Here is a 23,074-nt window from a genome sequence, read left to right as displayed (position 1 = left end):
CTATCAAAAAGCAGCTGTGTAGAGCAAGGAGGAAGAGCAGGAAGAAAAGACTAACATTTAACAGAGTCATGAGATGGGAGGGAAAGGGAGAGAAAAGGGAAATTGCATGGAAATGAAGGGAGACCCTCATTGCTATACAAAATTACATATAAGAGGTTGTGAGGGGAATGGGAAAATAAACAAGGAGAGTAATGAATTACAGTAGATGGGGTAGAGAGAGAAGAAGGGAGGGGAGGGGAGGGGAGGGGGGATAGTAGGGGATAGGAAAGGTAGCAGAATACAACAATTACTAATTGGGCATTATGTAAAATTGTGGATGTATAACCGACGTGATTCTGCAATCTGCATTTGGGGTAAAATTGGGAGTTCATAACCCACTTCCATCTAATGTATGAAATATGATATGTCAAGAGCTTTGTAATGTTGTGAACAACCAATAAAAAAATAAAAAATTAAAAAAAATAATAAAAACAAAATAAAAAAACAAAAAGCAGCTGTGTAATTATATTCTTTCCACATGAAAATAAGTGCCAGAGAAACTAAAGACAGAGACGATTAAAGGGTTGCTTCGAGTTACTCAAGATAGTTGATAACTCTCAGGGGGTGGACCATAGCTTCGAGGGCGTCAGTAATACTCCATTTCTTAATCTGGGGGCTTTGTAAAAATCATCAAGCACATACTAATGATATATGTGCCTTTTTCTGTTTGTAGAGTATATTTCAATTGAAAGTTTTATTTGTACAAGTGACTGCCTTGGGGTTAGGGATGTAGCTCAGCTGGTAAACTGCTTGCTTCATGTGTACAAAGCCCTAAGTTCAATGCCCAGCATCCCCCCCCCCAAAAAAGTGACTGTCTCTAGGGAGCAAAACTAGGGGTAACAAGGGAGGGGATGGGGCATTGTTGTTTTCCATGGTCAGCCCAGCTGATGACCTCATTATTTTTCGCCACATGCATGTATTACTTAGTTGAAAATCAATTATTTTCATATTGTTTCATACTGGACCCTTGGGAGACTGCTTACATATAAAAATTTCCAAGGCCCCAAAAGGCAAACCTTGGGTGATATTTAAGTTCCAGGAAGATCAATATCAGATGATTTAAGAAAGCAACTTTTTAAACATCAAAGCTTGCAACAATTTGGATAATGAGTGCACTGTCATTGGAGGCTCTCAAAGGGATCAAGAAGGAACTTTGTCTAGTGAGCACAAAGGCAATTTGGTCATTTGTGAGATTCTACAGTACGTTCTGGGGCTTTCTTACACTTTGGTCGCTGGTTTGTTTTTAACCTTTTCATTTGAGAAAGAAAACTCAAACATCAAGAATTCCAATGAAGAAATGCTCCTTAGAGACTGGGTTAAAATTAGAACAGGAAGGAGGGTCAAAGGAAGCCCTTTCTTTGCCTGGCAGCTTATGAGAAGCAGCCAGTGGGGTTGACCTGGGAGAGACAATGCACCACCTAGGCAAAGCCTAATACAGATTTCCACAGCCTGGGGACAGCCCTTCCCCACCACAGCAGTTGCTGCACCCAACAGGGGCCACGCAGAGCGTCCATGGTGGCAGTATTCCCAGGCTACAATTTAGAGAATCTTCTGCCTTGATGGAAACCTCTTCTCCAGGGATTAGCAAACTGTGGCCTGTGGGGCCAAATCTGTTTTTGTATAGCCTGTAAACTAACAAGGGTTTGACATCTTTGAATGGTTGGAAATTATTAAAAGAAAAATAAAACCCATTATGATATATGAAAATTACATGAAATTTAATTTCAGAGCCATACCTAAAGTTTTATTGGAATACAAAAATGCCCTATGCCATATAATCAACTCTATACTTTTGCTTTAACAGCAGAATTGGGTGGTTTTGACAGCTCAGATGACCCACAAAGACTAAAATATTTGCTGTCTGGTCCTTTACAGAAAAAGTTAGCAAAATCGTATGGCTGATATAAGTAGCACGGAGGTATTTTAACTCTCCAAGTATTAATCTCATTTTGTTTTGTTTTCTTGTTTAACAAACTGTACAATAAGTGCAGAATCAGAATTGGAATCCAAGAATTTACATCTAATTTACATATAATTAGTAATAATGCATTATATATTTTTAAATAGTTGGAAGAGAGAAATTTGAATGTTCCCACCAGAAAGAAATGATAAAAGTTGAAAGCAAAGGATATAAGTACCCTGAGTTGATCACTACTCAACATGAATCAAAACATTGCATTATGCCTCAGAAATACGTGCAAATATTATGCATCCGTCAAAAATAAAAAAAGTTTTAAAAATGGACAAAAGACCTAAATAGACAATTCTACTGCCTTCAAAAGAAAACATACGAATGGCCGACAGGTATATGAAAAAAAATGCTGTACATCACTAATCATCAGGGAAATGAAAATCAGAACCAAATGTGATACCACCTTATCCTAGTTAGAATGGCTGTTAATGAAAAGTCAAAAGATAACAATTGTTGGTGAGGATGTAGAGAAAAGGGAACCTTTATACACGGCGGGAGGGAATGTAAATTAGTGCAACCCGTTATGGAAAACAGGATGCAGTTCCTCCAAAGATTAAAAATAGAGCTAACAGAGGATCCAGCAATCCCATTATTAGTTATATATTCAAAAGAATTAAAATCACCATGGCAAGGAGATACCTGAACTTCCCTGTTGACTCCAGCGGTATTCACAATAGCCGAACCATGTGGGCAAACAAATTTAGAGAGAGCACCTGGCACCTCTGTTTACTAAGATCCTGGCCTCGAGGCTGATGGCATGCATGGTAAAGTCCTTGGGGACTCCCTCCCAGCAAGGGGGTCAGAGAGGAAGACATGAGCCAGAGCTCAGGCAAAGAGCCTCCACCATTCCCACTGCAAAGACGACAAAAATTGTCCTACCTCGCCCCATCAAACTAGCAATTCACTGAGGTTTTCTTGGGGGGAAATTACGTTGCCCCTCATCCTGCTGTTGTTTTTAAAAATACACAGACTTCCCCTTAAGCACACCCTGTCTTCTGTATTGTTACAGACAGACGAGCTCATTCTGATGGGGAAACAACTCAGGAAAATTGCCCTGGAGTCAGGCTGAAGAATGCTCTGGCCATCTCTGGGGCAGAGGCAGAAGTAAAACTAAACTGACATATTCCTCAATTATTGGATCAATTGAACAATTGGTGTAGTGCGTTGCTGGCTTGACAAATTGATTTTCGGTGAGTTGGATCTTGCCAGCTTCCAAACACGGCTCAAACCTGAGACTGTATTTTGGGCCCTCATTGTCTGGAGGATTCTCTGAGGCAAATTGAAGCCAGGGAGCAAGAACAGTCCTCTGTAAAAGCCCCCCAGAACCTCAGCTAGGCTCAGCCAGGCTGCCCGGGAGGTTGGCTGGTGCCTTGGTGCCTGGACGTGTCCTCCCGGTGCAGAGCCTCTTTTCTCAACCCGGTGGTTGTCTTGGAGACCAAGAGCCCCAGGGAGGACAGAAGCTTCTAGCCTCCCCAGGTCTCCCCAGGGGGACAGAGGCAGACTTCTTCAAAGGGCAGGACTTTCTACCCAGACAACAGCTCCGTTCCTTGCACAAAGAACAGTATTCGCCAGACAAATTCATCTTAGGGAAGTTGTTTGAGGACAGCTGGTCCCTGCCTGTCACCTTCACCAGCTCCATCTCCACTTCACCCATCAGGAGGCAGGAGCAGAAAGTGAGTGGACCGCCACTTCTCCTCCTCACCTATTAGTCCCCAAATTCAAAGATCAAGCCATTTGGATTCAAACCCTGCCTCCTGAACTCACTAGACGGTTCACCTGAGTGAGCAATTTCACTCCCCCAAGCCCCAGTTTCCTTATCTGGGAAATTTTTAAAGAAGAGTACCTGATTCAGACAGTAGTGAGGGCTCATTGAGATAATGCATTTAAATCACTCGGAACAGTTCTTGGCTCAGGGAAGTGGTAAACATCACGCTATTAATATTTCCTTTGGAAGAAAAATCTCTAGCCGTGGTAAATGGGAGCTTCTTAGGGAAGAGCAGGAGTCCTCAGGCCTGCCCCATGCAGGAGCTGCAGGAGTGGGAATGATAACCCGGAGGGTAGGGGGTTGGCTGTTTGCTTGGCCAGTCCAAATGACTTATTACACCAGCCCCTGGCCAGGGAGTAGAAAGGAAGATGATAAAAAATCATAGCATCGATTTTTCCAGCATGTGAAACCAGCAATGTTATTTCCAGACCCATCCTTTTTGAAATTAAATTAAATAAAGTTTAGCTCAGTTTGTCAATTTGCTGAAAACCAGCTCAGTCCGACTCTCCGCTTTGCGGTGATGGGGGTCGTGGAGGATTTTTTTCTCTTCCTAGGGAAGCATTATTGCATTAGGAGAAGCATGAGTTTGTGATGATGTTCCGGAATTTTAAGAGCTTTTCGACCCAATGAGGTGTCAATTTACAAGTACATTTTCCATAAGCATTAGGTCGGCATTTTAACAAATGGGGGCTGTGGAGAGAGAGTCCTCCAGGAGTGAGTTATAGCTGCAGGACTGAATTCTTATTCAGAAATACAGTCCCTAAGGTGGCAGAATTGTCTCCCTGACTCATAGATACACTCTGGAAAAACCGGAAGCATATTCCTCTTTTACTTCAATTATGAGATTTTTCTTTCTTTCAAAAACAATAAATGTGCCAGTTATTTCAGGTGAGAAAACATAATCTTGAGGCTGCCTCGAGGAGAGGTGTTTGCCAAGCCCAAATTCGCCCAGGTAAGGGGCTAATAAAAGCCTCCAGAGGGGCCAGGCAGGGGCAGGCAGGAGTAATAAGTGGCCTGTCAGTCATCCTAACCAGCCAGAACCAATCACAGGCACTGGGGCAAGGGGAGCAGGGCGGGGGCGGGGGATTGTCTGCAGTTAACAGGCTGGGATGGGGGTTAATAAAAGCTGGTTCTCTGTCCCATGCTTCTTTGGGAGGAAGATTCAGTAATTGCCTCCACATGGCCCAGTCTTCAATTTGACCCTCAGATCCCCAATCACTGAAAGGTCAAGACCATGGTGTCTAAGAAGAGGTAAAGATGATCAAGAGACCAGTCTTGAATTGAAAATCATGGTTCCAGGACTTGAGCCGTTCCGGGAGGTGGGAGTTGTTGTACAGGAGCGTGGTCCTAGGTTCAGTGGAATGCCCAGAGGAGCTTCCACAGGGCCAATGGCTCACTCTGGTCCTTCAAAACTGGGTTCCCACTTATCCTTCAAGCTTGAATTAAGTGGTGTCACCTCTGAAGCCATCTTCACCCCAAGATAGAATAAGCCAGCATGCCCTCCCTGCTCTAAGGACATTTTTCACACATTCCTCGGTCACTAGCCTGCAGCACAGTGTTCTCTGTGACTCTCTCCAGCATCTCCAAGAGTGCCTGGCTCAGAGGAGGGGTGTTCCGTCAATGTTGGCTCACCACACAAAGAGAGGGATCCCAGGGCAACCCTCCAGGAGACATGACAACAGATTGTCCAAAATTCTGCCTGGAGTTCAATCCAGAGTACAGAGTTGGGGCAACTTTGGGGAAATCCAAAGGATTGTAAATCATAAAGTAAATCATAGCCTATGTGTTCTCCCATTCAATAGGCCATTATGCAGCTATCGACAAAGATATACCAGGTGTATAGGTATTGCTTTAGGAAGATGTCTGTGATGTGTGATGAAGTAGTAAAAAGAAAGTTACAAAACAGTTGAGCCCATTTTGGGGGAGAAATAAAGGTTCTTTCTCTTTCTCTCTCTCTCTCTCTCTCTCTCTCTCTCTCTCTCTCTCTCTCACACACACACACACACACACACACTTGGGTTGTATCAACAGAGGTGAAGTGCCAAACCACAGGAGCTACGATTGAAGTCTTAGAAGAACATTTCAGAAGAACATTGTAGTGATGATCTTCACCCAAAAGGTGACTAAGAGGAAAGATCCCAAATCCTATCATGGGAATAAGGATTGAACAGACAGAGGCCAATGGAAACGCTCACAGCATGAGCTGAACCCATCAAGAAGCAGAGGGAAGGGTGGCCGAGGCTGCAGGGAAGGGATCGAGGAAGGCTTCATAAACAAGGTGCCTGGAATCCAGCTCTGCTCTCCAGCTGAGGGCAACGCGTCTCCACTCGTAGCCCCTGGCCTGCTGACTGTGCAATTTTGGCTTTTCCTTGTACCACCTGCATGATTATTTACTTAATGTTTTTCTTTTAAGTTGTCTTGCTTTATTTAAAAAAAAAGTTGCAAAAAAGAGCTTTGTGGCATGAATTATACGGAGAAAACAAGAGTGGATACCACAAACAAAAGAAAACAATCCCACACTCTCCCGTTTCTAACATTCCCTAGTTGTCCAACTCCATATTGCTCAGTATTGCTCAATATTGCTGGAGGGAAGCTCTGCTTCTAGGAGCCAGCTCCTCTTTGTTCAAAAGAAGAGATCCACACGTGTTCTAAAGGTTTTAAAGATGCACTAGGTGCCCCCTTCCCCTCCAAGAAACTTTGTCCTAGTCAGAAAAGCATGAGAGAGGACCAGTTTTTTCCCACCGAGGGATGCAGTATAATGTCATGTGGCACCCTGGTAAGCACAGGAGAGCAGAGACAGGCCTTGAGGACTGTGGGTGGGGAGTGTGGTGAAGGCAAGGCAGCTCTGGTCTCGCCAAGGCCGTAGGGAGGAGCAATGGTAGAAAGGCAGTCTGGCACCGTTGGCATAGGTGTATCTAGAAACAAAGCATATTACCCCTTCAAAACAAATGTATTATTTATTTATTATCACACACACACACACACACACACACACACACACACACACACACACACATATACATAATCCCTTGGGCAGCAATATGCCAAGCAACCAGATAAGCTAGAGAACAAAGGCCTTGGAGTTGAGATAGCTGGTCACAGTTGTTCTACTTACTACAGCTGTGGCCTGGAGTAGGTGTCTTATCTTTACAAGCCTCAGTATCCTCATCTGTATGAAGGGTCTATGAACAGTATCTGTCCCAGTGGGTCACAGGTCATCCTAAAAAGGTGATCAACGCAAAGCCCTTTGCCCTTCCCAGGATTCAGTGCCTCACCGTTACTCCCTCCAATCCTGCCTCTGCAATTCTTTAGCAAGTGCACGTCCATCGGTATCTTTTTCTATCTGTCTCTGTCACCCTCATTACTTTCTGTTCTAAAATAAAACTGAAGCATATTTTGTGTCATTTATTATATGGAGTTAATAGACTCTTCTTTTCCCTGGTCTTAATTTTAGTAAGCTAACAAGGAGAACATTCCCATTTTTAGGAACAAAGATGCTGACTACATTTAATTTAAAAAAAAATTTTAGTTGTAGATGGACACAACATGTTTGTTTATTTGCTTTTATGTGGTGCTGAGGATCAAATCCATTGCCTCACACATGCTAGGTAAACGGTCTACCAACTGAGCTACAATCCTAGTCCTTAATTTTAAAAATTTTTTAATTTTATTTTTACTGCTCTGGACTTCCAGTTGAATTCAGGAGCAACAGATAGTGACTTTTTAGATTGATTTTATTATTTTTTTAATACACGACAGCAGTGGAATGCATTACAATCCTTATTATACATAGAAAGCACAATTTTTCATATATCTATAAATAAAGTATATTCACTTCAATTTATGCCACTATACATGTACTTTTTTGCATTACAATTTTTAATGCATATATACCACAATTTTTCATATTTCTGTATATAAGGTATGTTGACACCCAATTCAAGTCTTCATACATGTACTTTGTATAATGATGACCATCACATTCCACCATCCTTGCTAATCCCCTTCCCCCTCCCTTTCCCTCCCACCCCTCTTCCCTATCCTAGAATTAATCTAATCCTCCCATGCTCCCCCTCCCTATCCCACCATGAGTCACCCCCCTTATATTAGAGAAAACATTCGGCATTTGTTTTGGCAGGATTGGCGGACTTCCCTTAGCATTATCTTCTCCAACGCCATCCATTGGCAGAATTGTTCTCCAGCCCTGATTCAGACTGTGTACCTGCTCTTGTGTGGACAGTCACCCAACCACTCATGTGCAGCTCTCTCTCTCTCTCTCTCTCTCTCACACACACACACACACACACACACACACACACACACACACACACACACACACACACCACAGAAATTTCCCTGGCAGGGAGGGATTTCTCCCATCAAGCACTTTCCAAACAATAATGGCAGATCAGGAGCCCCAAAGAGATTGAAATGTTTCTATTGAGTTTCATTTCTTTGAATATTGCCGTAGCCACTCTTTACAGAAGTCAGTAAATCTCAGTTTAACTGCCACTATTGATTGGGAAGGGTGCGAACAAAGGTGTCCATGTGTTTTGGCCCCTCCTGAAGTGTCCATTACAAACGGCATTGAAGACATGATGTATTTGTTTTCTGGTGTGCAGACGCTGGTGTGGCTCCTGCGCCCTTCACCCCTCCGTCATCCAGAGCTGCTTTCTAAAGATAGACAGAAGGTTCCTGCAGGACACCCGTTCTTCACTCATTAACAGTGATCAGTAAACCCTGTGGTGTTCATTAAAATGTTTCTCCGCTACACTGCAACAACATTTTTTTCTTTGAAAGCCAACTCTAACTGCTGTGAGGTCAAAGAAATATATAACAATTATGAAGAAGGTAATATCCTCTGCACTTTTTTATTTCGAGTACATCCTGGGGCTGGGCAAGCAGTTGCAATTTATTGACACTCAGACCCGTGACTCTCATTTGAATGATATTCACCAGAGTTGGGCTGAGCCCCTCTGAGGCCATGCAAATGAGAGGTAAGGTAAAGAGCCAAAAAGTGACAGCCCTCCACACAGAGGAGTTGGTGACTCCTGACCCTACCTGAGTTTGGTTTTATGACTTTCATATCCTTGAAGTTATTTAAAAGAAGATGAAAAATGACAGGTGCTGGAGTTGGCAAAAGCAGCCAGTTGATTGCATTCTGGGCTGCCAGTGGGAACCCCCCCACCCCCGAACGTTGTCAGCACATTTAAAAGTGTTCAGTTCACTGCTGTCCTCTGCATTTCTCCCCTGACCTGCAGAGCGAATCTGGCACGCAGACAGGTAGAAGTGGAAGTGGACATTTGTTCTCTCGGCTGGCTGGCTTCTCTTTGGGGTATGCCTCCCTCCCCCGATCTCCATCCTTGGGGTTCAGGTGGGACTCATCCCTCCCCACTCTTTGGCATCCATGGTTATGTATCTGATGGCCAAGTCTAACCAATCAGAGCACCGTATTTCCTGGCTCTGGTGATAACATCAGAGATCACCATGTGATTTATATAGGGCCAATGAGAACTTCCCCCAGGGCTTTTGAAGGAACCAGGAGAAGTGGTCTCTCCTTCTGCTATGGATAATGTAGCATGATGTAAGCCTGGAGCCACCATGTGGGAAGAGCCTGTATTGTGAGAGAATCCAAAATAGCAACAGCAATGATGAAAGATGAGAACAGAACTAGGAGGAAGGGCATTGATTAACAACTGGATGCAGCCACACCTGACGCTACTCTTAGGATTTTTAGCAGACTGAGGCAATAAATTCTTTAGATTTGAGTCTGTCTCAATCAAAAGATGCCTGACTAATGAAGATGATTTTTTAATATAACTTGAGGAGCATCGAGAATATTTCCAGTCTATGACAGTATTCCCACCAGCTCCCTAAAACCAAATAATACCCCAGAGTTTCTGAGTCTGATCACTTACTACTTCTCCTGAAAGAAGTTCCTTAAAGTAGCACCTGCACCTATATCCTGGGGTCCGCTCCTTGAGAGCCCGAAAGAAGATATGAGGATTCAATTCAGTGATTCATGGACAGTATTTATCACCGTGCCTGACTCATAATATATGATCAATAGATGTTAAATGTTGTTGTAGTTAATAGAATGGCTTGAAGTAGACTATAATTTCCTGAAATCCAATGCAGTCCTCTTTATACTATCTCTGTATCTACTAAAATGTCAAACATACACCACAGTGTGTTGAGAGCCACAGCCAAAGGGGCCCCAGCAAACTGCCAGCTGCCAGCAAACTTTCAGACTGCCAGCTGATGATTGGCTCACAGCGGCCCCAGCAACATCTAGCTGATTGGCTCCTCAACGAAGCTGCTCATTGGGGGACTTCTTTGGCTCCACCCACGCAACCCAGCCAATCGGCTTCAAGAGCAGGAGGATTGTGGGAGGTGGAGAGGCTGGGGTGGGGGTGAGAGGCTTGTGGGAAGCCGGTGGTGGCAGTTGGGCTCTGAGGGTTTTTTCCTGAGGAACTGTTTTGTTTGGCGTTTGTAGTTCTAAAAATAAAGTTAGTTTGTTTTGACAAGTGGCTCCTGAATTGTGCCCAGCCAGACTGCGGCAACAGTGGATCAACAAAATTATTTTAATTGTTAAAAAATTTAACATTTAAGTTTAAATTTAATTTTTTAAATTTAAATTTAAATTTTTATAAGTTACATAGTGTTTCAGGCAGGGTTTTTTGCAGTTGTGACTAAAAGATCTGACCAGAACAATTGTAGAGGAGGGAAAGTTTGTTTGGGGTGGCTCATGGTTTCCGAGGTCTCACTCTATAGACAGCTGGCTCCATACCTCTGAGCTCGAGATAAGGTAGGACAATATGGCAGAGGAAAGCAGCTCACATGATGACCAGAAAGCAGACAGAGAAATCTTCATTTGCCAGATAGAAAATACACACCCCCAAAGCCAGGTCCCCAGTGACCCACCTCCTCTGGTCACACCCCACTCTCCTTCAGTTACAACTCAGTTAATCCCATGAGGAAATTAATTCACTGATTGGGTGAAGACTCTCATAACCCAATCATTTCTCCTCTAAAACTTCTTGCATTGTCTCACACACGAGCTTTTGGGGGACACCTCACATTCAAACCATACATATGACATCACCTTCTATTTATGGTAGTGATCATGAAGTTTCTTCTTAAAGCAAAGCCTCAAGGTTCTAAATATGGGTAAATTGTTTAAAAGCAAGTAATGAATATTCCACCCAAATTGTGATGGTATTAACAGAAAACTCTGAGTCCCCTCACATCATCCACCAGTCCAAATCTTCCATGTCGTGGCTTTAGGGTCATGGCTAGGGTATGAGAGCATCTTGGCAGAAGTGAATGTGAGCCAGTTCCCAACATCCCAAACTCTAATGCACTTTACACATGGCTGCCTGGCTCTGCCCTTGCTGGAGAGAGAGAAGATGAGCCATGTATCAGGAAGGGAAATGTGGCATCTGTAGGAACTGGAGGGAAAGGTACAATAGTTCTTGCCTTATCCATGGTGGATAAATTCTAAGGCTCTAACTGGATGCTGAAACCAAGGGTAGTACCAAACCCTGCATAATATTGTGTTTTTTAAATTTTCAATTAAGTCAAAAACATTCACCTTTCAACTAAAGGAAGTACTTTATAACTTCTCTTTGACGTATCCAAATTGCCAGCATTACAATTCTTGCATCTTGGGGCTCGCTCTTAAGTAAAGTGAGAGTTCCTTGTACACAAGCATTGTGATACCATGGCAGCTGATATGATAACTGAGGCAGCTATGAAGTGAATAAATGGCAGGCAGCATATACAACATGGAAACGTTGCACAAAGGGATGATTTAGATCGCAAGCAGATGCAGCAGGACATTGTGAGAACATGAGTTAAATAGCAATAACACATATTGATCTAAAGCACAATAGGATAACTGTGGTCGACAATAAATAATTGAATATTTTAAAATTGTGAATAGGATTTTGGATGCTCCCAACACAGAGAAACGATATAAGTCTGAGGTCATAGATACACCAACATATACCTGATATGATCCTTACACATTATATACATGTATAAAATGCCACAGGGTACCCCATAAATATGCACAATTACTATGTTCTAATTAAAATATATATATTAATAATAAAAATAAAACTCATAATGGTTAATTTCTAGAATTTCCTCTTTAATATTTTCAGGAAAGTAAAATCACAGATAAGAGAAGACTACAGTTCTTGGGGTGCCTCAGTGTGAGGTGAAGGTGAATAAGGAAAAGTAAGAAACTATGGAGGGTCCTTCCAGTGAGGTGGAGTTGCCCCAAGACAAGGCTGGCCCCAGAGAACCTCACCAAATGAGGCTGCTATTCTTTCCTAACTTTCCCCAGCCCCACTCCTATAGACACTGACATGGTCCAGTCCAGAGACAGTCAAATTCAAATTCGGCCTGTGTGCCTTCAGGCCACCCACACTACCTCTCTGATCCTCCATTACCCTATCTGTAAAATGGAGAAAATTATCTTCATGCCACAGCAAACTGAGCAGCAGCGTGAAGAGTCATTGACAGGTCAACGCGCATGATGGGAGCTTCCAGACAGTCTGCTTTTTTCTGTCCACTACTAACTGGGTCAGGAAGTCCAGTATCATCACAGCTTTCCATCAGGAAAGTCCTGAGGATTGATTGGCATAGAGAGTCCTTCCAGTGAGGTCACGGTCAGGGGCACCTGCTCTACCTCTGTTTGAGTATTTGGCTCAGCTTCAAGATTTCCTCCAAGGAAATAGATCATGCCCCTTATGTAAGATGTTGTTGTTGGTCCACTGAAGTCCCCTTTGCTGGACCAGTTTTAACCCAGGAACCCTGGAAGTCTGGCTGCTATCGTAGAGCAGATGATAGATGCTCCCCAGAGTTCTGCCCTTGATGGGTGGAATCTCCTTGCCTGGAGATTAGACTCACCCATACTTGTGGCCTGCAGGGAGCCTTCAGGCAGTGACTGGCACTGGGGTACAAAACCCTGCTCACCTCGCTTCAAGAGAATACATCTCAGTGGGATCATGCATGTTCTGGGACTCTGGCATTTTAGGGAAATCTGACCAAAGATAGCCTGGGGCATGAGAAAGATGTCTTCGGGAGAAGAAAGGATAGGCTGGCTCCTGCAGGAGCTAAATCTGGCTGACATTTCCTCTGAATGAAGGTAGTCGGTTGGAGGACATTGAGAGAGAAAGAGCCCTGGTTCACCTTGTCAGACTATGCTGGAGGGTCAATCCTCTGGAAGGCAGGGCCCTAGACAGCTCCAGGGATGTCATAAGCAGCAATTCTCCTGGGACTCAGCTCCAACGGTCTAGCACATGTAGGATAAAGCCAAACTTCTGGCTATGGCCAACATGAGCTCTCGAGACCCAGCCCCTGCCCACCTCTCAGACTCACCTCTTGCCACTCCCCCTGCTCCCCACCTTCCAGACAGCTCCCCTTCCTTTTAACATCACCTGTTGCCAAGTTTGTTCACCCCAGGGGATTTCTCTCCTTTTCTTCTTCTTCTAGGAATCCCCTTCTCCAATTCCTCCTATGTCAAAGTTTTCGTTGAAGACTTAGTTTTGGTGAATCTCTCCAAGAAGTCCTCCTTGGCCACCTGATTATTCTTGATTACATTTCCCTATTTTATTCCTTTATATTAGTGATTGTCAAAATCATCTTTATGTTCTCTGTGTTTTGTATACTGTAGAAATCTACATTGGCATAGATCAATATGAATCCCTAGCACCTAGAACAGTATCAGGCATAGAGCAGAGAGATGCTCATAACATTCTACAAATACGAGGATGAACATGTCCATGCTTCTGAGCCTTTGTTCCAAGTGTCATGTTTCCAGGAGAATCTGATTCTAGCTTAGCTTTGGGACACATCCCTCTCCCTATTAATCAGATCATATCGTACAGACATGCCCCCTGGAGAGTTCTCTTTAGGGACTGATATCAATTCTAGAGAAAGAGGATCCCAATATGGGAGCCCCTCTTCCCCCTGATGCTGTTTACCATATACTGGAGCCTGGCCTTGACTCACAGGTGCTACCCAACCTACTTCTTCCTGGTGCCAGCTCATGCCTCTCAGGCTGGATCATGACAGTTCCTTTGGGCTTTGTGTGCTGGAACCTCACCTCTGATTTCTGAAGCTGGGTCATCCCTTGGTATCTTTATCCTTTCCCTCTCTCCAATGAAAGAGGAAGCATTTAAGTTCTCACCAGCGAAAGCTGATCAACCAAACACTAGATGCTTGTGCTTCTATTTCCTTCATAACCACATTCATGCTCATCATTTCATCCAGTTCCTAAGTGGATCCGTGCATCCCTTGCTGCACGAGATGGTCGGGACATAAGTCCGTCCCCACTGGGGCGCTAAGCTGGAGGATGGCATTTCTGGTTCCTACAGCGGGGAGCTGCGTAAGATTGAAGCCAACACAAATGAAAGCAGAGTGAAGGATGGAGAGCCCGTTCCTCCAGGATATTGTCTGAGCCTCTGGCTCTTAAGCCAATTCAGACATGGTGTGTGTGTGTGTGTGTGTGTGTGTGGTGTGTGTGTGTGTGTGTGTGTGTGTGTAGTCAGTTTGAGTGTTTCTGTCCTTTTCAATTTGAGAAGCTCAGATAATGAAGTCCCTGTCAACTTGTCAACTTGACATTCTGAGGCCTACTCGCAAAGACACTCAGAATTTTAGAAAGGGCTTTTTATTCTCGCTTCTTAAGCTCCAATTTGGAACCATTAACTAAATATGTCATTGACTAGGTCGGACATTAACTAGGTGTGCCACTAGAGTGGAGGAGAGCCAGACTCCAGAGACAGAGTAGCCAAGTTCAAACCCTGGGTCTTCTACTCATTAGCAGAGTGACCTTGAGAAATTAACTTAACCTCTCTAATTTCAATTCCTGTACCAGGATAGGGTAGGTTATGTTGTGATGACAAACAATCCCAGAACAAAGGCGATTTTAAATAATCAAATGGATTTTCCACTAATACTCTGCATCCATCATGAGTGGTCTGGGGTTCTGCTGCTCATTGCCCTCACTTTGGGACCCAGATGGACAGAGTACTTGATCTATGGAACGTGGCTAAAGGGAAAGGGGCCAATCACAGGCTGGCTCTTAAAGCTTCTACCTGGAAGAGACTCATGTCGCCTATGGTCACATTTCATTAGTCAAATCAAGTCACATGACCATAACTAACTTCATCATGGGCAGAACTTTGAACTCATTTTATGCTGAGAAGAAAATCCAGAAAAATGTGCACCAATAACTCACAGTTCCCTCATGTACTTATGGATAACAACTGTACTATACTACAGAATGGTTCAAAAACTTAAATGGGTTGTTAGTTCACATAAATTTGTGTCTGGCACAGAGTAAATACTCACTAACAGCAACCTTGTGCCGCAGCTCCTGCCTCTGGGTCTGACACCAACCACACACACACACACCCTGTGTGAGAAGAGCTGCCACTGCTGGTGTCCACCTACCAAGAAACTAGAAAAAAGTATGTCCCTGTCATACCTGTCACCAGACACAAGCAGCAACAGCACAAAGGACAATTCACAACCTAATTACAAATCAGGATGTTTCGTGATCAACTACCAGGAGTACTACTTAAATCCTTCTGAGTCTAGGGTAAAGGAGCAGAGGTCAACTTGCGACCTCAAAATGGTCAACTCTTTGGCTTTACCACATCGTCTCTGCTTCTGAAACCCCACTGGGGTAGAACTCAGCCCTGCACCATGGAAACCTGGGGATAGGACCCAGGAGACACTCCCTGGCAGCCCTGATGTTATCAAAGCTCATCGTACATCCTGCTCAGCCAGAGATATTTTGATTATCTCCAACAAAATACTTCTTTATCTTAATGGAGTGAGCACATAACAACGGAAATTTGTTTTCCAAGTCTCCATGTGGAGCTCTAAACTAAGGCCCTCTCCAGGATGTTCAAAGGTGTTCATCCCACATTGTTTATACAGCACAGAGCCGGGATGGCCATCAAGAGTTGTGTGGTTAAATAAGGCATGAGGAACACTTTTAAAATAATTGAAATTAAACAGAAGTGTTTAAGAGAATTAGAAATTAATGGCAGCACTGAAGAGAACTAGGATTAATAGAACTTCCATTAAAATAGATCAAATTAGCTCCATCTTTGTACTAACAGTTAGAAATTTGCTTAATGTTAAGTGAAGGGCGTGATGCAGAGCTGTACATATATTATAACCCTATTTGTGTATAGTTTAATAATACATAGAGATGTAGGTTGGTAGAAACCACCGGAATTATTAACAGAAATTTTCCCAGGGAGTGAAATTCTGAAGGGGTGGGGAAGGGGAGAGAGAGAGCATGTAGTTTTTACGATTTACTCTCTTCTGCTTTTTAAATTTTTTTTATCACATGATAGAGTTACATTGTGTTTGGAATTTATTTAAAATTTTAAGGAATAGTAACTGACCACACAGGAGGAGCAGCTCCCATCTTGGGAGGCGCAGGTGCCATTTACTAGAGTCAGGGGCTGAGATTCTCAGGTGTCTTCCCAGGAAGGGGAGGCCCCCCTCCTGGTCCTGCTAAGGATTGTTTCACCCTGGAATTATGGGAGGCTCCCAGGGATGAGGGGCTCTCAGAGGCTGTGTGAGCACACAAGGTGGTCTTCTCCAAGCCACTGAACTGGGGTGGTAAAGTGATGCATGGGCAGCCTTCCCTGCTTAGGGACAAAGGAGGTCCTGGCTGCAGGAACATCCAGCCTCCAAGGACTAGTTAGAGGCCCTGGGGTAGAGATGGATTCATCAGACCCTCATCCCTACAAGCACTGCCCCGAACACTTTCCTGACCCACTCACCTTGTAGGGGTGTTCCAGGGACTAAAGGAGGTAATGTGTCTGAATGCAGATGGGAAAGGAGGCAGATGATAAGGACTGCTGCCATCACCCCGTGTTTACAGAGAAGGAAAATGAGACCCACCCACCCCAGTTCTCACAGCTCATAAGCAGGGAAGCCCGATCCCCAAGCTGGTCTCCGAAGCCATACGATGCACTGACTCTCTACCTCTCTAGAATGCCTGCCAAAACTTCAGCCCCCATGCATCAAGGACCTGGTATAGAACATGCTCCAGCCTATTCCAGCTGTGGAGCCCGTGAGGACTTCACAGCAACCCCACTGCAGCCCATGGTCCCCCTCTACCTAAGCCAGTCTTGCATCCCTCACCCTTCACCAGGTTGAACCTCAGGTCCCTGGAAACTTCTGGATGCAACGTTTGTTCTCTTCCTCTGATTTACAGGGAATAGGACCTAAAGCAAGAGACAAAACCACTATTTGAAAATTGAGAACGGATTGATTAAAATCAGAAAATATCGTTTATGACAAAACATTTGTACAGAAACAAAATAATAATATAAATATAATGCCACCATAATAATTGAAATGCCACCATATTCAATTCTGTTATTATTGAACACATGGGCAATTGAAAGACCCTTACAACACAGTTTTCTCTCTTCCTTTCATCTTTTTTTTAATATTTATTTTTTGGTTGTAGTTGGACACAATTCCTTTATTTAATTTATTTATATGTGGTGCTAGGATCGAACCCAAGGCCTCACACATGGGAAGTGAACACTCTACCACTGAGCCCCAGCCCCAGCACTCATCTTTTTTCTTATGCATATATTTGTCCTAAAGTTGTAATCGGAGCCGGGCACAGTAGTGCATTTTTGCAATCCCAGCTACTCAGGAGGCCAAGGCAGGAGGACCACAAGTTCAAGGCCAGTCTGGGCAAGATCCTGGGGCTGTAGCTCACTGATAAAGTGCTTGCCTAGCATGTGCAAGATCCTGAGTTCAATTCCAGATTAAAAGTTATCATCAGGGCTGAGGATATAGCTCACTTGGTAGAGTGCTTGCCTTGCATGCACAAGGCCCTGGGTTTGATTCCCAGCACACACACACACACACACACACACAAAAAAAAAAAAAAAAAAAAAAAACAACAACAACAAAAAAAAACATCACACACAAAAAATTATCATCAAGCAATTTTATATATCAATTTTCATCCTGTTGTTTTTATATTCACCATATTATGGGTATTATTGATATTATTTGAGTCTTTCAAAACATTTTTAATGGTTGCAGTGAGAACCCATTGAGTTATTGTTAGTGCTCTTTCCCCATGGTGGTACACATTTAGTTTGATGCAAGATGCTAAATTATACTTTATGTTGTGATATAAAATGTGTTAAGGATATAGCTCTTTGCATATTCAAAATTATTTCCTTAGACTAGGTTTCCAAAAGTAGGATGATTGAGGATAAACCTAAGAACATTTAAAACTGTTTTCTGTTTTGTTTTGTTTTGTTTGTTTGTTTTACAACAAATAGACCCCTTAACAAAAATCTGGAGAACTGAGTTAGTTCGGGTTCCTGCGTTTTGGCTTTGGGATCTTAGACAACTTACACAACCTCTCTGGGCCCCAGTCACCCCATCTGGAAAGTGTGGAACAGGAGGGGGAAGGAATGAGGTATCCAACACACGCTTCTTTAACTCTGCACGATGCTGGGACTTTCTGGCTTCTCTCAATGACCTTCGAAGAGACAGAGAAGCCAGCGGACCCGAGAGAGTCTCACCTCCTGGCATGTGAGAGGAAGGCTTTGGCGCTTAGAGATGGGCGGTAATGAATTCTCCTCTGTCCTTTCAAGTCATGGGAAGGTTTATGGTTGGATTAATCGTGTTATGAATTGAGTTAAACAAGCCTTTTCTTCCCCCAGGACTTCAAAGAGCGGAAATCAGATGAACCCATAATCCTTTTCCACATGCAGCAACTTTATTAAAATCTGTTGCAGGATAAAGAGAGGAGCAGAGTTGAGGGGGTGAGGGGCGGGGCAAGGGAGCCAGGCGCTGATTCAGGTGCACAGCAGACACCTGAGGCAGGTAGGAGCCTCAGGTGTTCATAACTGCTGAACAAGCACTTCTCTAAAAATCAGAGCCTTCAGAGAAGCCAAGTCTCTTGCCACCACCCCGTCCCTCATCCTTTTCCCATTCTCTGTCAAGAAATCAGGACTGGAGAGAACGTGACCGAAGGGTCTTTGCCCATGATATTCTGATGCTTTTAAGCTGTTAATCTGATGTATAGTCCTGAATCATTTTTATATCATTATATATATATATATATATACAATCAAATATATTTTATACATATACATATATATATAAACATACACTCAGTCAAGTATATTTGGCATATTATTCATGTTTGTAGAAATCCTTGTGTAAACAAACCTAGTATGCTTCCAGTCGTACAAAAGTAGATCACATATAATTATCTACAGTACATAATACTTGGTGATCATAATAAATGACTCTGTTACTATTTAGGTATTTACTGTGTTATACTTTTATCACTATTGTATACTCCTTCTACTCATTAAAGAAAAAAACCCTTACTGTAAAACAGTCTGCCGTGTTGCACCAGCAACAGCCTCATAGATCTTGTGCTTACCATGTCTCTGGATTGCGCTGGGGCCACGTGGAAGGATTGACCTACGACACCTAGGCCTGGGTAATTGCACTCCATGATGTTTACACAACAAGGAAGCTGTCTAGGGACACATTTCTCAGAATGCAGTCCCCTTATCTGTGTTGACACATAAGGATCTAGATTGATCTTGTAATTGGTTGGTTGTACTCCAAATTTTGAAATACACATTTTGTTTAGCTGTGCCCCTATTCTTGGGCATGGAGGTTGTCTTATGTCCTTTGCTAATAAAGCACATGGTGCAAAGAGCATTCTGGGTTCTGTATCCATGTGCACAGGTGCAGTGCATCTCGTGGGTAAATAGAGTCATGGGATTCCAAGGACTGGTATTTCCCCAACCCTCTCAGGAGTCGGGAGCAAACCTAACCGTCAGTAGTTCCACATTCATGATCTATAGTTTCTGTCCATGCAGCCAGCCTCCTGCAGGTAAGCCAGAAGAGCAGTAGGTGATATGTTTTACAAATGGCATCCAGACAGGTAAGATGATTTGCCCAAATTCATAGATCCTGTAAGGGGTGAAGATAAATCAGTCGAACATGAGTTCAGAGGAGGTCAGAGGGCCTGACAGGAACCAACCTGCTAGCTAGAGAGGCAGGGACTGGGGAAATGGCACACCTCCTCCCCGGAAGAGTGCTGGCTTCGGCCGCACCTGTGTTGTCTAAACATACCCAGAACCCGACAAAAAGAACTCCAACAAGCCCCCGCTAATTGCTATCATCTAAATGAAATGATTCATACGCCTTTGCCTGTGCATAATTAGCTAATAAATTACAAATGAGCAATCATCTCTCAGGAGGCGGCAGGAAGGAGAGAAGCCATCATACACAGACCTTAATTTTCCTTTGGGACTATCACTAAATCATGACTCCCTTTGGAATCTTGAGAAATTTCCCCCCTTTATTGTTATGAGACTATTCTTGGCTTTGACACATCAGGACTTCTGAAATTACCAAGCCAAGCACTTGGTCTCCCAACTACCTCCTTTACCTGGGAAAACTCCCATCTGTGTGACACCCACCTGGTTTGCAATGTGACTTTCAACTGCCCTCCTGTGTGGGAAAAGACAAGAAAATACAATAGCATCAGTGCATCACAAGCTCTCAAAAGCAGCCCTTCTCTGGGTCTAGGAAGTCTGTGGGAGGTATGGAGACTCCTGGCGCAAGGATAAACTGTGGCTTTATCCTCCACATTTGGGAATTACTTATCTTGAACCCTTCCCCACCCCCACTGAGAAGAAATGGCAAGGCTGGGCTATCTGAATATTTAATAAGTGCTCCAAGGGATGCCAGGTTTGGAGTCACTGTTGGGAGAATGAGTACTTATTTTTGTTAGGCTAAAATAACATTTCTCCATATCAGTCCACATATATGATCTCGCAATCTGAGCTCTCTGAGTTATCATTCTCCTGCCCACAAAGAACCTTGAGATGTCTTCTCCAGTTTCTCAGGGGTGTTGTCACCCTTCTCAAAATTTCTCAAGCATGGATTATACCTATCATTCCAACCCCTGCCCACTGATACAAACTAAGAATATTCTGAAGGTTTGTTGCAGCAGAAGAGAAAGCCATCTCACTGGGGTGTGCTTCACTGGGGTTGTATGATGAAGGACTCTTTCAGTGCAAGTGATAAAAACCTGAACCAAGTGTTTTACAAGTCTTTTGCAAGATGAACAACCTCTGGAGATTGGTTGTTTGATAATGTGAATATACTTAACATTATTGAACCATTCATTAAAATGGGTGAAGATCTGGTGAGATTGGAACTCTTGTGTACTGTAGAAGAGAATGCAAAAATGGTATAGCTACTATGGAAAGTGGTATGAAGATTCTCAAAACATTAAAAATTGAATTTCTATATGGTCCCCAAATCCCATTCTTGGGTGTATAGCCTAAAGAATTAAAATCAGGATCTCAAGGAGATACTTGAATACCCATGTGCGGCATTAATACACAATAGCAAGAGGTAAAAGCATCCTAAATGTCGGTCCATGTATGGATCAAGAAAGTGGAGTATTATTAAGTCTTAAAAAAAAATAAAATCCTGACATAATACAAAATGGATGAACCTCAAGGACGTTATGCTAAACAAATAAGTCAGCCCCCCAAAAGCAACTGCTGCATGATTTCATTTACATGAATGACTAAAAGTGGTTAAACCCACTGATACAGAAATTAGGATGGAGGGTGCTAGAGGCTGGGGCTGGGAGGAGCGTAGGTCTGTTGTTCAGTGGATGCAGAGTCTGAGTCATGCAAAATGAAAGTCTTCTGTGGATCTATTTCCCAACCATGAGCACGTGATTGACAATATTGTACTGCACACCTGGAAATTATTGGAAAGATAAATATTATATCATTTTTTGCTGCAATAGAAAAAAATTGTGCTGGGTCAATATTCCCATGTCAATAAATACTGCAACATCAAAAATATGATGAAAATAGTCAATTTTCTGGTAGGTATATTTTATCATGATTAAAAAAAATTTGTAAATGGTTTAAACCAAAAGAAAGAAAAATTAAAGGCTCATGTTGTTTAAAAGAATGATGCTGAGTGATAGGTTTGGGGAACTTATGTAAAATTCCAACTGCCAAGAAATTATTTGATGGTTAAAAGAATCAAGATATCTAAGACCACCTTCCCAGCCAGGCAATCCCAAGAGGAACCAGGAGAAAACTCAGAAACCAGAAGTTATCCTTCCCCAGGGAGTTGTGTGAAACACTTTGGACTTGGACACATCCCCTTGACTCTTTGTGCTTCAGTTTCTCCATCTGGGTCTTGTGGAGGCTGGAGCAGGTAGTCAATCTCTGACTCTTTTCATTATTAAACTTGCATGTTCCTATCTCTCAGTTTTTTCATTTTCCGTTTTTCCTTTTTCTTTTTTGCTTCCTTTGTTTTGGTAAAGTCTTGGGAAAAAAAAATAATAAAATCCCCACACACCTTCCATATGGCGTCCTTCCTGGAGCCCAGCCAACTCTCCAGCTCCCCAGGGCTGGTGTCATGCATATGCATGGGCCAGGAAGGCTGTCCAGTCACCCGCAGTGTGATCACAGCCTGTCGCCAAATGTGTCCATGTCAGCCAGTCCACTACCCCCTCCCTCCCTGTCCGTCCCCAAATCTCCACTGTACTGTCAGGTCTCTGAATAAGCAGCACTCAAAATAATTCCAGAGGCCCACATGAGCACAAATCACGGTGCACGGGAGAGGGAGGAGGAGGGAGGCAGGGGCAGCCACCTGACCCACTGTACATTCACAGAGAGTCTCAACTCGGACTCGACATTTCCACCAAATGAAAATGCACAAGAGACACAGAAGTGCACAAGAGGACCAAAAGAGGACCCTCGTCTTCCAGGTTTAAAATGGGTCCTCTTGCCAGACCCCAATGCCTGGCATGTACTAGGAATTAAGTTTTTTAAAAACATAAATCCTATAACTACCTTACGAATAGCCAGTTACGTGGTAGGACATTGCCACCTGTGGCAGAACACTGAAAACAGAATTAAGTCAGGAGATTATGGATAGTTAGCATTCAAATCGTAATAATTGGCCTAACATCCATTTTATCAGAAGTTTTGAATTGTCATTTTTTGGCCATAAATGTTCTTTTTTTTTTTTTTGCCTCCATCAGATTATTCAGGACACAGTAAATTATTGGGTTGTGTTTGCTCTAGTGTTAAAGTATTAATTTGTTTAAACAAAACATTTAAATATGTCACAATCCTTGTTGCTGTGTTTTAGCATTTTTTTAAAAAAATCTTTTAACATAGAGGAAAAAAATCAGGATATGAAGGTTATTCAGG

The sequence above is a fragment of the Ictidomys tridecemlineatus genome, chromosome 15 (genome assembly GCF_052094955.1).
Source record: "Ictidomys tridecemlineatus isolate mIctTri1 chromosome 15, mIctTri1.hap1, whole genome shotgun sequence".
NCBI classification, from domain to species: Eukaryota; Metazoa; Chordata; class Mammalia; order Rodentia; family Sciuridae; genus Ictidomys; species Ictidomys tridecemlineatus.
Note: the sequence above shows the minus strand (reverse complement) of the source record.